Source organism: Pelophylax lessonae (assembly GCF_965119305.1).
Source record: "Pelophylax lessonae genome assembly, chromosome: 10".
NCBI classification, from domain to species: Eukaryota; Metazoa; Chordata; class Amphibia; order Anura; family Ranidae; genus Pelophylax; species Pelophylax lessonae.
The window spans coordinates 56,025,512-56,042,477 of record NC_138777.1 but is presented as its reverse complement, the minus strand read 5'-3'; the positions used below and the strand labels follow the sequence as shown (position 1 = coordinate 56,042,477).

General features: G+C 50.7%; 1 protein-coding gene across 2 annotated transcripts in view; it reads left to right on the top strand.

The window, feature by feature from the left end:
• Positions 1-7,394: 7,394 nt before the first annotated feature.
• Positions 7,395-16,966, top strand: part of RCN1 (reticulocalbin 1) — a 50,879-nt gene continuing 41,307 nt past the window's right edge. The window contains exon 1 of one of the 2 annotated variants that reach the window (XM_082270446.1): positions 7,395-7,541. The gene's annotated coding sequence lies outside the window, so the exon portion shown is untranslated. Of the gene's footprint in view, positions 7,590-16,966 lie in introns of both variants that reach the window. The other variant, XM_082270445.1, reaches the window with a different exon arrangement.

The following is a 16,966-nucleotide window of genomic DNA, read 5'->3' as shown; positions in this document are numbered from 1 at the left end:
GTAATCAGAAACATTATGTCTTTAGTTCATAGAAGATACCTGTACAGCTCTCCTAGAGAAGAGGACCTGTCAACGTTCGTGAGTGTTTCTTACACACCACAGTACATGGAAATAAGCGTGACAAAATGAAATCATCATGGCGTAGTATTTAGGTTAAAGCATTGCACAGCAGATAGGGGAGGTAGACCCGTGATGGATAAAATAAAATTAAATCTTCAGTGCTTTATTCCTTCAACCCCACATGCAATGCAAACTCACCAGATGTCAACTTGCAAACCGCCTATCACCCACAGAGTAGTGTTCCATCAATGGTATCCCTGCCTCAGAGATCCCAACATCACTATGGTAAGAGAACAAGTTCACACTCCCTCCTCTTCATATGGCATCCAGATAGAACAGTGTGTAATGGTGAAGTATCATTTATTAAAAGAAACCCTTGTATAAAAATATCTGTACAAAACAAATAAATGCCACTCACATTTAAAAACACCACCACGAACAACACCTGCGGCTGCATGACGTCACGTGAGCAGCTCCACCCAATGCGTTTCCAGCCAATTCTCGTCCTCAGGGGCCTCTAGTGTACAATCTGATTTGCCCTGTATTTATAGCCTATGGTAGCAACTGACAAACGTCATATCCTCTTTCGCCCGTTTTGTACAGATACTTGTTTTGTAGAGATATTTTTATACAAGGGTTATCTTTAAATAAATGATACTTCACCATTACACACTGTTCTATCTGGATGCCATATGAAGAGGAGGGAGTGTGTACTTGTCCCCTTACCATAGTCATGTTGGGATCTCTGAGGCGGTGATACCATTGATGGAGCACTACTGTGTGGGTGAGTTGAAGGAATAGTACCCCATCATTGGTGTCAGTGGGAGGAATAGTACCCGATCACTGATGTCATTGGGGGGAAGAGTGCCCCATACTTGGTGTCAGTGGGAGGAATAGTAACCTATCATTGGTGTCAGTGGGGGAATAGTGCCCAATCATTGGTATCAGTGGAAGGAATAGTGCCCCATCATTGGTGTCAGTGTGAGGAATTGTACTCAATAAGTGGTGTCAGTGGTAGGAATTTTACCCCATCATCGGTGTCAGTGGGAGGAATAGTGTCCCATCATTGGTGTCAGTGGGTAGAATTGTACCCCATCATTGGTGTCAGTGGGTGAAATTGTAGTCCATCATTGGTGTCAGTGGGAGGAATAGTGTCCCATCATTGTTGTCAGTGGGAGGAATGGTGTCCCGTCATTGGTGTCAGTGGGAAGTATAAAGCTCCATTATTGGTGTCAGTAGGATGAATAGTGCCCCATCATTGGTGCCAGTGGGAGAAAAAATACCATGTCATTAGTGTCAGTGGGAGGAGTAGTGCCCAATCGTTGGTGTCAGTGGAAGGAATAGTGCCCTATCATTGGTGTCAATAGCAGGAAAAATACCCCATCCTTAGTGTCAGTGGGAGGAATAGTACCCCATCATTGGTGTCAGTTAGAGGAATAGTGCCTCATCCTTGGTGTCAGTGGGCAGAATAGTGCCCCATCATTAGTGCCAGTGGGAGAAATAGTGCCCCATCATTGGGGTCAGTGGGAGGAGTAGTGTGCCATTATTAGTGTCAGTGGAAGGAATAGTACCCAATTATCTGTAACATTGGTCAGAGGATGAGTGCTTCATATCTGCCGGAGGAATTTCCAAGGGCCGAAAAAAGGCATACAAAGGGGCGCATCCGGTCCGCGGGCCACAATTTGGAGACCACTGGGCTACGTGATAACTTCTTCTTTTATTCTCACTATTAACATGTCTGGGAGAACATTTGTTCTTGGAAGCCAATCAAATCCTCTCATCCATCCTCTGACCCTGTACTGTCAGATGCCATGGATGGCAAGAATCGGATATTTCCATCCATAAGCAGGGCACACTCTATCACTACCCTCAATTTATCATCTTTCTCTTTAAACTCTAAGCTGCTAAAGGAGACGTAAACTGAAGTGACCTGGAGGTCTGTTTAATTGCGCTGGCTCATGTAAATGTATGTTTTACTATTGTGTCATCCATTTTTAGTTAAGAATGTAACCTTGTCCTACAGCAAATCCCACAGAAGCCCTCTTCTTTCCAATAAACGATGCTTCCTCCCTGGGAGATACGGAGGGTCTCCTCATTATCTGCATTTTTACACTTTGCTTAATTTTCTGTCCCCACCAGTTATGCCAGAGAAGCCTGGCAACAGGGGATGGAGAAGTGATGAAATGGCAAATTGCTAAGTGAGAAGATTTATGCGCTAATTCTTACACAAATTGACTTCTCTGAGTTAAGTGCCAGAGTCAATAAAGCTCTCGTATTCCCTGCCTGTGACTTTTTACACTTTCCTGAATTACCCGCGTTTTCAGCCTCTGTTCCTTTTCCGGTAATCCAAACTAAAAAAACTTGCTGGTAGCGTGTTTTCATATTAGAATAGTGTATATGATACTTTCAGGCAGAACTCAATCTTTTCCAGAGAGGCAGGCATGCAGTGATGTCATCACCTTTTGTAGGCATCATAAGCTTCCACGCATTTTTCTTCCAGATGGTTTCATTAGAAGTATTAACAAAGTCAACAGTATGTACAGAGGTCACCCAGATCCCTACAGTTGAGTTGGGTTAAGCCCCGTACACATACCGATTGTTGGCCGTAAATATTCGGCCGACGACCGATCGGCCAATTGTAGGCTTGTTAGTATGATGCTTCCGACAGCCGACAGCGCACTTTCGGCCGAAAAGAATCTGTCGTGTAGGCATTAAAATTTTTGTTGGCCAACACCAGAACGGCCGATTGTTCGCCAGTCAGTACAGAATTCGGCCGAAAATCAGCAGATTTGCAAGACTGGGCATGCTCAGAAAAGAAAAAACACACGGAAAGTTAACCATCACATGACAGCACTTCTGCAGTCGGCTGTTGTTGGCCGACAAAATTCGTGTGCAGTCTTTTGCAGTTTTCAACAGACACGACAGCCCTGGACAAAAGACGGCCGATCGTTCGGCCGACGATCGGTACGTGTGTACGAGGCATTACTCTATAGGGTTTAGGTCAGGCGAGTTTGCCGGCCAATCAAGCATAGTGATACCATGATATTTAAACCAGGTATTGGTACTTTTGGCAGTGTGGGAAGGTGCCAAGTCCTGCTAGAAAATAAAAACAGCATCTCCATAAAGCTGGTCAGCAGAGGGAAGCATGAAGTGCTCTAGAATTTCCTGCTAGAGGGCAGCGCTGACTTTTGACTTGATAAAACACAGTGGACCAACCTGCCCACACTGCCAAAAGTACCAATACCTGGTTTAGAGAATCTGTGGTGTATTGTCAAGAGGAAGATGAGAAACACCAGACCTAACAATGCAGACGAGCTGAAGGCCGCTATCAAAGCAACCTGGGTTTCAATAACACCTCAGCAGTGCCACAGGCTGATCGCCTCCATGCCACGTGGCACTGATGCAGCATTTCATGCAAAAGGAGCCCCAATCAAGCATTGAGTGCATACTATACTGTACACGGACATACTTTTCAGTAAGCCAACATTTCTGTATTAAAAATGGGAAATCAATTTCTCTGATGTTCATTGACAGACAGAGCTCCTGATCTTCATAACCATTGGGTTATACAGCCCCCTACAGGAGTAAGACACCACGCAGAAAAAGAATCTGGCTACGCCTATGAGCAATCCAAGGGGGTATACTCCCTCTCTCTGCTATAGGTACTCAGTTTTGTTACAAGCAGTGTCAGAAGAATTACAACTCCACAGAGGGGTGGGTGCTGTGTCCGTCATTTAACATCAGAGAAAAGGATTTTTACAAAAATCCCCTTTTCTCTTTATTTTAGTGACAAACACAGCTCCTGATCTTCATAACCATTGGGATGTCCCAAATCAGTGTTAAACATGAGGGGTGGGAACAGAAAAAAAAATAAGGGACTCCTCATAGGCGTAATGCCTAAAAAAATCACTTAGGGACCCCAAGGGGATGCTTTGGTTGTCAAAATAGGTGGGGAAAGGAAAAACCTTTGCCCCTCTGTATAGCTTGTGAGTGCCAAAGAGAGCCAGCGCCTCAGTCGCCGCTGCAGCTGCGTCCTCTGTCTTCAGGGTCTCACGCACAGATACAATCAGTGCTTCCACCAGCGCCTTTTCGTGTGCGGTTGCAGATGTGGAGGAATCATTCTCACTATCTCAGGATTTCAGGCGTGTGGTCGCAGATCCAGCAGGGTGACCCGAATCAGATTAAGGATCTGATTAGACAGATGAGGCAGGGGTGCTTTTTACTAGCCTGTCTCCCGAAAGCCACCGCCACCCGGGACACAAAGGACTCCAGGACCGCCGTCAGTGCATCGATGAATGGTGGGGACCCAGAGGGCCCCGCAGCCTCAGATAGGGCATCAGGTGAGATGTGCATGAGTCACCAGGGGGACCCCACAAAAAGTGTAAAACACTGCAAAGGGACAAGCCCCACCGCGCTGGAAGCACCACCCAGTCGCCAGGCACAAAGCACCAAGCGATCCTCAGCAGAGAGGGAGAGAACCCCAACAGACTCACCACCCAGCAGAAACAGGTACTTGCAGCCACCAGGATGATCTGCACTCCAAGTGCGGCCATCAGGAAGTGAATAGATCCAGGAGTTGGCACCAGGGGATGAGGAGGGGCTCCCACTGCCAAAATAGCGCCCCACAGGGCTCCACTCTCATGGTCGCTGCTATTTTCAATGGAAAACCACCTCAAAAAGGCCACTGGACAACACAAACATGGCAGCCGTGCATAGACTTTCACAGGCTACAGCAAAATGGCAGCACCACAAGGCTCCCAGGGACCCAAGAGGGATCTCTAGGCCTCAAGGACGGTCCCAGGCAGGACAGAGGGCCCTGCCAGGTGCCCCCACCAGGTACAAGCCCCCTCAACACAGTTGATCGTCCGGTCGCCAGCGGCGCACCCCCCAGCCCCCATCGCCAGAATAGTGCCCCGCCCCCACCCCAGGGGGTAGACCAGACCATTCTGTGCATTACACACTCCTGACCTCTGCCACCTACACCGTATACATGGGCAGGGGAAAGGGGGTGCAGTCAAAGGCAGAGCCGGAGGGGGGGGCGGAAAAGATAGATTTCGCCTAGGGTGTCAAAAATCCTTGCACCAGCCCTGATAAAAGGTATAGCACTGCTGTCCAAAGGGGCCCCCTGTGCTCCTTCATCCAGAGTGTGGGGGGGGGGTCTCTAATACAGCAGGGGTGTTACTGGCCAGATCACCAGGTGAAAAAAGAGGGGAAAAAGCCTAAAAAATAAACTAATACAGCCACCACATCTAATGATTGGTAAACTGTAATATATTACATTTTTGGTTTGGGGTTTAATATTGTGAAATGTAGCATTTAACCTCATGACTTTCCCAGGAAATGATCAGATAAAGAGAAGATATTGGTGAATATGTCAGATTTATTTAACTTTAATTTCTATATTGTGATCGGTATATGAATCAGTCCCACTGAGCGTATAATCCCAGAGATTGCATGTTTCTATGTCTAGGAATGAAGGAAGGACATAAAGGAGGAGTCAGGGAAGGAAGGAAATGAAAGAGTTGGAGGAAAATGTGGCGCAGGATGCTGGGACTATGAAGCCAGTGTCGGGTCAGGGGTGACACACAAGGGATCACACATAAGGGGTCACATATTAGGGATCACACATCAGGAGGTCACATATTAGGGATCACATATAAGGGGGTGCATATTAGGGATCACACATAAGGGGGCACATATTGGGGATCACACATAAGGGGTCACATATTAGGGATCACACATCAGGAGGTCACATATTAGGGATCACACATAAGGGGGCACATATTAGGGATCACACATAAGGGGTCACATATTAGGGATCACACATAAGGGGTCACATATAAGGGGGCACATATTAGGGATCACACATAAGGGGTCACATATAAGGGGTCATATATTAGGGATCACACATAAGGGGTCACATATTAGGGATCACACATAAGGGGTCACATATAAGGGGTCACATATTAGGGATCACACATAAGGGGTCACATATAAGGGGTCACACATTAGGGATCACACATAAGGGGGCACATATTAGGGATCACACATAAGGGGGGCACGTATTAGGGATCACATATTAGGGATCACACATAAGGGGTCACATATTAGGGATCACACATAAGGGGTCACATATAAGGGGTCACATATTAGGGATTACACATAAGGGGTCACATATAAGGGGTCACATATTAGGGATCACATATAAGGGGGTGCATATTAGGGATCACACATAAGGGGGCACATTAGGGATCACACATAAGGGGTCACATATTAGGGATCACATATTAGGGATCACACATAAGGGGGCACATATTAGGGATCACAGATAAGGATCACATATTAGGGATCACACATAAGGGGTCACATATTAGGGATCACAGATAAGGGGGCACATATTAGGGATCACACATAAGGAGGCACATATTAGGGATCACAGATAAGGGATCACACATAAGGGGTCACATATTAGGGATCACACATCAGAGGTCACATATTAGGGATCACACATCAGAGGTGACATATTAGGGATCACACATCAGGAGGCACATATTAGGGATCACATATTAGGGATCACATATAAGGGGTCACACATCAGGGGTCACATATTAGGGATCACACATAGGGGGGGTCACATATTAGGGATCACACATAAGGGGTCACATATAAGGGGTCACATATTAGGGATCACATATAAGGGGGTGCATATTAGGGATCACACATAAGGGGGCACATATTAGGGATCACACATAGGGGGGGTCACATATTAGGGATCACACATAAGGGGTCACATATAAGGGGTCACATATTAGGGATCACATATTAGGGGGTGCATATTAGGGATCACACATAAGGGGGCACATAATAGGGATCACATATTAGGGATCACACATCAGAGGTCACATATTAGGGATCACACATCAGAGGTGACATATTAGGGATCACATATAAGGGGTCACACATCAGGGGTCACATATTAGGGATCACACATAGGGGGGGTCACATATTAGGGATCACACATAAGGGGTCACATATTAGGAATCACACATAAGGGGTCACACATGGTAGGTGGCTCAGGATTGTTGAATGTCTGTCACTTACTTTACACAATAAAATAAAAGTGTGTTTACAATATAATGAAATCCTGTCCCCACCCCCCGTATGTGTCCAGGTAAGGAGGGGGGTGTCATAGAGGGTGCATGGTATTATTGGGGACACACAGGGGCCCCTCTATCCTCTCTCCTCTATGATATGACATCCCGGTGGATCTCGGTATCAGTCTATCCTCCAGTAACCCATCCGCTGCTGGCCGCACTCAGCACACAACACAACTCCTGGGACTACGATGCAACGTGGCGTCCTGGCTCCTCCCAGTCATTGAATCTTGCCCGGCCAATAGGAAGCGGCGTAACAGCTGACAGACCACAACGTCTCCTCGCACGGGATTGGCTGACAGCGGCTCCCATCCCTGTAAGGAGCAAGTAAGTCCACAGTGACATGCTGAGTGCAGGGTGAGAGTGACCCGCCGGGTGAGTGAAGGAGACTGGGACCAGGACGTGTACGGGGGACTGCTGGAGGACGGTGTGTGACTGAATACAGAGGAGCGGGGAGAGCTACCACTGGGGACACACACACACACATCCAGGAGATGGGTGTATCCAGGAGAGGGTGAGAGGTGTCCCCCCCCCAGGGGGTCAGTGGTAGGGTGTGTGTGTGTCCCCAGGGGTCAGTGGTAGGGTGTGTGTGTGTCCCCAGGGGTCAGTGGTAGGGTGTATGTGTCCCCAGGGGTCAGTGGTAGGGTGTGTGTGTCCCCAGGGGTCAGTGGTAGGGTGTGTGTGTGTGTGTGTCCCCAGGGGTCAGTGGTAGGGTGTGTGTGTGTGTCCCCAGGGGTCAGTGGTAGGGTGTGTGTGTGTCCCCAGGGGTCAGTGGTAGGGTGTGTGTGTCCCCAGGGGTCAGTGGTAGGGTGTGTGTGTGTCCCCAGGGGTCAGTGGTAGGGTGTGTGTGTGTCCCCAGGGGTCAGTGGTAGGGTGTGTGTGTGTCCCCAGGGGTCAGTGGTAAGGTGTGTGTGTGTCCCCAGGGGTCAGTGGTAGGGTGTGTGTGTGTCCCCAGGGGTCAGTGGTAGGGTGTGTGTGTGTCCCCAGGGGTCAGTGGTAGGGTGTGTGTGTGTCCCCAGGGGTCAGTGGTAGGGTGTGTGTGTGTGTCCCCAGGGGTCAGTGGTAGGGTGTGTGTGTGTCCCCAGGGGTCAGTGGTAGGGTGTGTGTGTGTCCCCAGGGGTCAGTGGTAGGGTGTGTGTGTCCCCAGGGGTCAGTGGTAGGGTGTGTGTGTGTCCCCAGGGGTCAGTGGTAGGGTGTGTGTGTGTCCCCAGGGGTCAGTGGTAGGGTGTGTGTGTGTCCCCAGGGGTCAGTGGTAAGGTGTGTGTGTGTGTCCCCAGGGGTCAGTGGTAGGGTGTGTGTGTGTCCCCAGGGGTCAGTGGTAGGGTGTGTGTGTGTCCCCAGGGGTCAGTGGTAGGGTGTGTGTGTGTCCCCAGGGGTCAGTGGTAGGGTGTGTGTGTGTCCCCAGGGGTCAGTGGTAGGGTGTGTGTGTCCCCAGGGGTCAGTGGTAGGGTGTGTGTGTGTCCCCAGGGGTCAGTGGTAGGGTGTGTGTGTGTCCCCAGGGGTCAGTGGTAAGGTGTGTGTGTGTGTCCCCAGGGGTCAGTGGTAGGGTGTGTGTGTGTCCCCAGGGGTCAGTGGTAGGGTGTGTGTGTGTCCCCAGGGGTCAGTGGTAGGGTGTGTGTGTGTCCCCAGGGGTCAGTGGTAGGGTGTGTGTGTGTCCCCAGGGGTCAGTGGTAGGGTGTGTGTGTGTCCCCAGGGGTCAGTGGTAGGGTGTGTGTGTGTCCCCAGGGGTCAGTGGTAGGGTGTGTGTGTGTCCCCAGGGGTCAGTGGTAGGGTGTGTGTGTGTCCCCAGGGGTTCAGTGGTGTGTGTGTGTGTGTGTGTGTGTGTGTGTGTGTGTGTCCCCAGTGGTAGGTGTGTGTGTGTGTGTGTGTGTGTCCCCAGTGGTAGGTGTGTGTGTGTGTCCCAGGGGTTCAGTGGTAGGGTGTGTGTGTGTCCCCAGGGGTTCAGTGGTAGCGTGTGTGTGTCCCCAGTGGTAGGGTGTGTGTGTGTCCAGTGGTAGGGTGTGTGTGTGTGTGTCCCCAGGGGTTTAGTGGTAGGGTGTAGGTGTCCCCAGGGGTTTAGTGGTAGGGTGTAGGTGTCCCCAGGGGTCAGTGGTAGGGTGTAGGTGTCCCCAGGGGTCAGTGGTAGGGTGTATGTGTCCCCAGGGGTCAGTGGTAGGGTGTATGTGTCCCCAGGGGTCAGTGGTAGGGTGTATGTGTCCCCAGGGGTTCAGTGGTAGGGTGTGTGTGTGTCCCCAGGGGTCAGTGGTAGGGTGTGTGTGTGTCCCCAGGGGTCAGTGGTAGGGTGTGTGTGTGTCCCCAGGGGTCAGTGGTAGGGTGTGTGTGTGTCCCCAGGGGTCAGTGGTAGGGTGTGTGTGTGTCCCCAGGGGTCAGTGGTAGGGTGTGTGTGTGTCCCCAGGGGTCAGTGGTAGGGTGTGTGTGTGTCCCCAGGGGTCAGTGGTAGGGTGTGTGTGTGTGTCCCCAGGGGTCAGTGGTAGGGTGTGCGTGTGTCCCCAGGGGTCAGTGGTAGGGTGTGTGTGTCCCCAGGGGTTCAGTGGTAGGTGTGTGTGTGTGTGTGTGTGTCCCCAGTGGTAGGTGTGTGTGTGTGTGTGTCCCCAGTGGTAGGTGTGTGTGTGTGTCCCAGGGGTTCAGTGGTAGGGTGTGTGTGTGTCCCCAGGGGTTCAGTGGTAGCGTGTGTGTGTCCCCAGTGGTAGGGTGTGTGTGTGTCCAGTGGTAGGGTGTGTGTGTGTGTGTCCCCAGGGGTTTAGTGGTAGGGTGTAGGTGTCCCCAGGGGTTTAGTGGTAGGGTGTAGGTGTCCCCAGGGGTCAGTGGTAGGGTGTAGGTGTCCCCAGGGGTTTAGTGGTAGGGTGTATGTGTCCCCAGGGGTTTAGTGGTAGGGTGTATGTGTCCCCAGGGGTTTAGTGGTAGGGTGTATGTGTCCCCAGGGGTCAGTGGTAGGGTGTGTGTGTCCCCAGGGGTTCAGTGGTAGGGTGTGTGTGTGTCCCCAGGGGTCAGTGGTAGGGTGTGTGTGTGATAATCAGGGGAAAGGAAGCCGCTCAGGTGTATAAGCCCAACCTGGTGCTGGTTAGATCCGGAAAAGTGCAGTGGAAATTGTGGAACCGCACACAGGTAGATGAAAGCAAAATGGTATCTTTATTCTTCAAAATTCATGAACAGACAGACAGTGTAAGGAACAGACGAGTCCAAGGTTGACGCGTTTCACGGCACGAACGGCCGCTTACTCATAACCACAGGGTGTGTGTGTGTCCCCAGGGGTCAGTGGTAGGGTGTGTGTGTGTCCCCAGGGGTCAGTGGTAGGGTGTGTGTGTCCCCAGGGGTCAGTGGTAGGGTGTGTGTGTGTCCCCAGGGGTCAGTGGTAGGGTGTGTGTGTGTCCCCAGGGGTCAGTGGTAGGGTGTGTGTGTGTCCCCAGGGGTCAGTGGTAGGGTGTGTGTGTGTCCCCAGGGGTCAGTGGTAGGGTGTGTGTGTGTCCCCAGGGGTCAGTGGTAGGGTGTGTGTGTGTCCCCAGGGGTCAGTGGTAGGGTGTGTGTGTGTCCCCAGGGGTCAGTGGTAGGGTGTGTGTGTGTCCCCAGGGGTCAGTGGTAGGGTGTGTGTGTGTGTCCCCAGGGGTCAGTGGTAGGGTGTGTGTGTGTGTCCCCAGGGGTCAGTGGTAGGGTGTGTGTGTGTCCCCAGGGGTCAGTGGTAGGGTGTGTGTGTGTCCCCAGGGGTCAGTGGTAGGGTGTGTGTGTGTCCCCAGGGGTCAGTGGTAGGGTGTGTGTGTGTCCCCAGGGGTCAGTGGTAGGGTGTGTGTGTGTCCCCAGGGGTCAATGGTAGGGTGTGTGTGTCCCCAGGGGTCAGTGGTAGGGTGTGTGTGTGTCCCCAGGGGTCAGTGGTAGGGTGTGTGTGTGTCCCCAGGGGTCAGTGGTAGGTGTGTGTGTAGGTGTGTGTGTGTGTGTGTCCCCAGTGGTAGGTGTGTGTGTGTCCCCCAGGGGTTCAGTGGTAGGGTGTGTGTGTGTCCCCAGGGGTCAGTGGTAGGGTGTGTGTGTCCCCAGGGGTCAGTGGTAGGGTGTGTGTGTCCCCAGGGGTCAGTGGTAGGGTGTGTGTGTGTCCCCAGGGGTCAGTGGTAGGGTGTATGTGTCCCCAGTGGTAGGGTGTGTGTGTCCCCAGGGATCAGTGGTAGGGTGTGTGTGTGATAATCAGGGGAAAGGAAGCCGCTCAGGTGTATAAGCCCAACCTGGTGCTGGTTAGATCCGGAAAAGTGCAGTGGACATTGTGGAACCGCACACAGGTAGATGAAAGCAAAATGGTATCTTTGTTCTTCAAAATTCATGAGCAGACAGACAGTGTAAGGAACAGACGAGTCCAAGGTTGACGCGTTTCACGGCACGAACGGCCGCTTACTCATAACCACAGGGTGTGTGTGTGTGTCCAGGGGTCAGTGGTAGGGTGTGTGTGTGTCCCCAGGGGTCAGTGGTAGGGTGTGTGTGTGTGTCCCCAGGGGTCAGTGGTAGGGTGTGTGTGTGTGTCCCCAGGGGTCAGTGGTAGGGTGTATGTGTCCCCAGGGGTTCAGTGGTAGGGTGTGTGTCCCTAGGGGTCAGTGGTAGGGTGTGTGTGTGTCCCTAGGGGTCAGTGGTAGGGTGTGTGTGTCCCTAGGGGTCAGGGTCAGTGGTAGGGTGTGTGTGTGTGTGTGTGTGTGTGTGTGTGTGTGTGTCCCTAGGGGTCAGTGGTAGAGTGTGTGTGTGTGTGTGTGTGTGTGTCCGTGTCCCCAGGGGTCAGTGGTAGTGTGTATGTGTGTGTCCCTAGGGGTCAGTGGTAGTGTGTGTGTGTCCCTAGGGGTCAGTGGTAGGGTGTGTGTGTGTCCGTGTCCGTGTCCCCAGGGGTCAGTGGTAGGGTGTGTATGTGTCCCCAGTAGTAGTTATGTATGTGGTCCGGGGTGGGTGTATGTGTCTCCAGGGGCTCAGTGGTAGGTCTGTTTCCCCAGGGGTAGGTATGTGTGTCCCCAGGGGGTCAGGGGTAGGTATGTGTGTCCCCAGGGGGTCAGGGGTAGGTATGTGTGTCCTCAGGGGTTAGTATGTGTCTTCAGGGGTAAGTTATGTGTCCCCAGGGCCGAGGGCTTGGTCACATTGGGTTGAATGACGTTTAGGTGAGGACTGAGTGATTGAGCACATTGCCTGAGGGCTGAGTGGCAGAGCCGTGTTTGCCTAGTCTGAGCAGCTGAGCACACATGTCGGAGGCTCAGTTGTAGAGAACACGCTTTGCGGTGGGGTTGAGCGGGAGGGTGGATTTGCCGTGGGATTGTGCGGGAGGGAGGCTTTTCCGTGGGATTGTGCGGGAGGGCACGCTTTGCCGTGGGGTTGAGCGGGAGGGCACGCTTTGCCGTGGGGTTGAGCGGGAGGGCACGCTTTGCCGTGGGGTTGAGCGGGAGGGCACGCTTTGCCGTGGGGTTGAGCGGGAGGGCACGCTTTGCCGTGGGGTTGAGCGGGAGGGCACGCTTTGCCGTGGGGTTGAGCGGGAGGGCACGCTTTGCCGTGGGGTTGAGCGGGAGGGTGGCTTTGCCGTGGGGTTGAGCGGGAGGGTGGCTTTGCCGTGGGGTTGAGCGGGAGGGCACGCTTTGCCGTGGGGTTGAGCGGGAGGGCACGCTTTGCCGTGGGGTTGAGCGGGAGGGCACGCTTTGCCGTGGGGTTGAGCGGGAGGGCACGCTTTGCCGTGGGGTTGAGTGGGAGGGTGGATTTGCCCTGGGGTTGAGCTGGAGGGTGGATTTGCCCTGGGGTTGAGCTGGAGGGTGGATTTGCCGTGGGGTTGAGCTGGAGGGCACGCTTTGCCGTGGGGTTGAGCGGGAGGGTTGATTTGCCGTGGGATTGTACGGAAGGGAGTCTTTACCGTGGGGTTGAGCGGGAGGGCACACTTTTCCATTGTTGACTATTATTACTGGCACCAATGTGGACATTATTTCCAGCTACGTTTCTGCAATTCTAGAGCTGCATTCTATAGAGGGGGAGTTGAAGGCAGGTTGTTTATCTGGATTAGTGAGGGGCAATGATCAGAGGAATAAACTAAAATTGTATTCTGTAACAACCTCAACACGTTACATTTTACAACTATAAAAGTAACCAACTAATTGGGGATCTGTGGTTTTGGGGAATTAATTGATTGAAATGTACAGAAAACAGAATTGGGCCCCTTGCACACGGGGTCATCCAGCTACAGTGCATCTCTCCTGGTGTTTTAGCATGCCCAGGAGGGACATGGGCAGCCTGTCAGTCTATGGCAGGCTGTGGTTGGACAGGGCTGAACATTGTACCACCTGGTAATGGCATTTGGGACTCTATGTTCAGGGACACAGATCAGGGCAGGCAGTGGATAAGAATAACCAGGAAACCAAGCCAGAGGATGGCACACAGGAATCCATGGAAAATGATGCAAGCTGGATAGCAGTAAGGCTCCCCAGAGGTGTGGAAGCGAGGAGTAGTGTTGCTTGGGCAGCGAGCCAGAAACTACAGTGAGTTTAAATAAGCCGGGGAGAGAGAGCAATCTGCTTCCATGATAATACTGACAGGGAGCACTGATTGGCTGTCGCAGTGACTGCACAAATTGGAAGCATAAGGTACACTGATTGGGCGCGGATTTCTGGGTAAAACCCTGAAGTGTATGTGGCTGTTCACTGTAGAAGCCAAGTTGGCGCAGGACCAAGGACTCTGTGTAGGTGAACTCCGATTGACTTCAGACTGTTTTATTCTGACAGCTGTCACCCGCTAAAATACCTGAACTTACTGTTTGGTTGACTCTCTTCACCCGCCTCCTTCAGTTTCTCAAAGTTTGTCAAGCTTAGAGGTGACAACAGGGCCACTCACAGCTAGAATTTTGGCTGATTCTCTGGGATTGCTAAAAATTTGAGCCATGTATGGCTAGCTGTACTCAGTGTCCTCTACCAATGAGAGTGTACATTGAACAAGGTGAAATCATCTATGTGTTCCACTGACAATTTGGGTGACTTCTAATGGTGGCCATACACTATACAAAAAATCAGTAATTCAGACAGTTTCGGCCAGTTAATGGGCACAAATCGGTAGTGATGTTCTTGAGCCAAAAAAACAAAGGACAAGTTTGGAGGTTTTCTGCCGAACAAAGGATGAATTGAAAGGTTAAAGGATTGTTAGGTCTCAAAAGTTTTTCACCTTAATTTAATGCATTAAGGTAAAAACCCTTCTTTGTTGCAGTGCCCCTCCCCCCAGACCCCCCTCCTTTTTTTTTTTTCTTTTTTTTTTTTTTTACCTGAGCCCATTCGTTCCAGCTTCGTGCATGAGCCCATTGGCTCCAGCCGCTGACTCTCATCTCATTGACAGCTCCTGCTGCTGTCAATCAAATCCATTGACGCAGGAGCGGGACTGAGTCCTGTCTGTGTCAATGGACGCAGCAGCAGGACTCGGGAATGCGCCTGCACAGGTGCCCCCATGGAAAGTGGCTTTCCATGGGGGCCACCCAATAAAGAGGAGGAGCCAGGAGTGCCGTCGGGGCATCCCCATAAAAGGAGGATCGGGGCTACTTTGTGCAAAACCCCTTCACAGGACAGGTAAGTATAACATGTTTGTTATTTTTATTTAAAGATAAACAAACCTTAACAACCCCTTCGGTCCCTGTTCACATTTTTGCGATGCGGGAACGCTGCGAATATGCAACGTGATCCCGCATCGCATCCACACCCCTGGCAGTTCACACTGCCATATGCGATACGCAGGGGGTGTCAATTAAAAGTTAACGACACCCCCAGTTGTGATCGCATATCGCAGTGCGATCTTAAAGTTCACACAGAATCGGATCGCACAAGTGTGAACCACCATGCGATCCGATTCAGCTGTGGATTAAAAAAAAAGCTTCATGTGCGAGTTTAGCGCGGATGCGGTGCGAATTCAGCCATACAAAGTGTATGGCTGAAATTTGCACCGCACAGAGATCGCATGTAATTTAGGAGCAGTGCTCTCCGAATTACATGCGATCTCCGCGATCGCACTAATGTGAACCGGGGCTTAGGGCTCTTTCACACAGGCGGACCATTCAGATCCGCCTGTCAGTTTTTTTGGCGGATCTGAATGGTCCCAACATGCATCCCTATGGGGCATCAGATGACAGTGGAAACATGTCCGCTGACATCCGATCCGTCAGATTGGATAGGATGGGATCAGATGAGAACGGACCGACGGTCCGTTCCCATCTGATTCCCCCATAGAGATGTATGGGGAACTGACAGCTGTGTCTCTACACACAGTGCAGAGACACAGCTGTCATCCTCCTGATCAGCGCGGGATCGGCGGATCGATCTCCCGCTGAGATAAACGGAGTCTGTTTGACGGACACATAGTGTGAAAGAGCCATTAATGTGTTTCCTGTCCAAACTGTTTGCACTAGGTATATGTGAAAAAACAAACAAAAAACTGATTCATTTATGTCCATTGAACGATTTTCAGTCATTACATGATGGTACGATCGTCTGCTCTTATGGCCGAGTATTCGTCTTTCAAAAATGAGTTTAAACTCTTTTTCATAAAGTGTATGGCCAGCATAAGGCTAGCCTAGATTACTTCTTTTTTTTTTTTTTGTTGAGGTAGTGGGCTGATCGAAAAAAATTTTTTTTTTTTTTTTTTTATCAATGGAAGTGAATGGAGGAATCCTCCTCTCTGTGCCTTTGTATTCTGACAGCGGGGACTCCTCTGTCAGAATATACCGATCAGTGGCTGCAGCTGTTGATTGTGAACATTTTTCCGACAAGCATATTTGATTTATTTCAGTTATAAGAGAGTGGCCACACATAGATTGAAATTCAGCCCGTTGCTGCTGAACCAACTATTTTGATCCATCTATGGGCAAATTACCTAAATGCTGGCAGTGCATGGGATGGGGCAGGTGGGCATTGTATCAGTACAGGAGGTGGTTAGATACTGCAGGTTATCACAGTGCTACACACTGGTAGGTTGGGAAATCAGCAGTAAACGTTCCATGAGATAATGACCGCACACCAGTAAATGATAAAAGGGGAATGATGAAAGTGTTGTGTAAGTGAGTGTGTTAGGTGAGATGGAGGAAATGTGTACACTGACCTATCAGGGGTAAGACTTCATTTCTTCTGTAGTGCTGATATTATGTCATAACCACATTGATGGATGTTTCCGTTCCTAATCCTGGCACTGCACGGCATGAACTTATTCAAGTGTGCTGAACACAGCTCTTAGTATTAAAGTAGAATTCCAGCCTAGACCAGACCGGAGCAAACTAAAGGGTTAAGAATACAGACTTTATTATTTTTTTTGTTTAAACAGGTTAGGCAGCATAGGTAGTGGGAAGGGAACATTTTTAGGACTAGTTAGTGTTAAGCCTCGTACAAATGCAACGATTGTTGGCCGTGAATTTTCGGCCAACGTCCGATCGGCCGATTATCGGCTTGTTAGTATGATGATTCTGACTGCGACTTTTCGGCCGAACAAAATCTGGTATGCATTCTATAAAATTTTTGTTGGCCGTCAACAGAACGGCCGATTGTTCCTCAGTCAGTACATATTTTGGCCGACAAAAATCTGATGAGCAAGACTGGGCATGCTCAGAGAAGAAAAAACACACGGAAAGTAAACCAGAACATGACATCACTTCTGAAGTTGGTTTTTGTTGGCCGAAAAAATTTGTGTGCAGTCTAGAGCACATTTCAACCAACACAACAACACTGGACAAAAGACGGCCGATCGGTGTACGAGGCTTAAGCCTGGAATTCTACTTTAACAGCTATCCTACC